A 992-nucleotide genomic window follows, 5' to 3' on the forward strand; every position below is an offset into this window, starting at 1 on the left:
GACACATAGACCAATGGAATAGAATAGAGAGCCCAGAACTGGACCCACAAGTGTGTATGGCCAATTAATCTTTGACAAAGCAGGAAAGAGTATCCAATGGAAAAAAGACAGCCTCTTTAACAGGTGGTGTTGGGAGAGCTGAACAGCAACATGTAGAAGAACAAAATTAGAACACTTTCTTACATCATTCACAAAAATAAACTCAAGGACCTGAATGTGAGACAGGAAATCATAAAAACCCTAGAGGAGAAAGCAGGAAAAAACCTCCTTGGCCTCAATCACAGCAACTTCCTCCTTGACACATCCCCAAAAACAAGGGAATCAAGAACAAAACTGAACTCTTGGGACCTCATCAAGATAAAAAGCTTCTGCACTTCAAAGGAAACAATCAAGAAAACTAATAGCCAACCAACAGAATGGGAAAAGATAATGGCAAATGACATATCACATAAAGGGCTAGTATCCAAAATCTACAAAGAACTCACTAACCTCCATACCCGAAAAATGAATAATCCAGTGAAGAAATGGGCAGAAGATCTGTATAGACACTTCTCCAAAGAGGACATCCAGATGGCCTACAGACACATGAAATGATGCTCAGCATCGCTCATCATCAGGGAAATACAAATCAAAATCACACTGAGACCACCTCACACCAGTCAGAGTGGCTAAAATGAACAGATCAAGAGACTATAGATGCTGGTGAGAATGTGGAGAAATGGGCACCCTCCTACACTGTTGGTGGGAATGTAAACTGGTGCAGCCGCTCTGGAAACAGTGTGGAGGTTCCTCAAAAAATTAACAATAGAACTCCCCTATGACCTAGCAATAGCACTGCTAGGGATTTACCCAAGGGATACAGAAGTGCTGATGCATAGGGGCACATGCACCCCAGTGTTCATAGCAGCAATGTCAACAATACCCAAATCATGGAAAGAGCCTAAATGTCCATCACCTGATGAATGGATCAAGATGATGTGGTGTGTATATAT

The sequence above is a fragment of the Suricata suricatta genome, chromosome 7, assembly GCF_006229205.1.
Source record: "Suricata suricatta isolate VVHF042 chromosome 7, meerkat_22Aug2017_6uvM2_HiC, whole genome shotgun sequence".
Classification (NCBI taxonomy): domain Eukaryota; kingdom Metazoa; phylum Chordata; class Mammalia; order Carnivora; family Herpestidae; genus Suricata; species Suricata suricatta.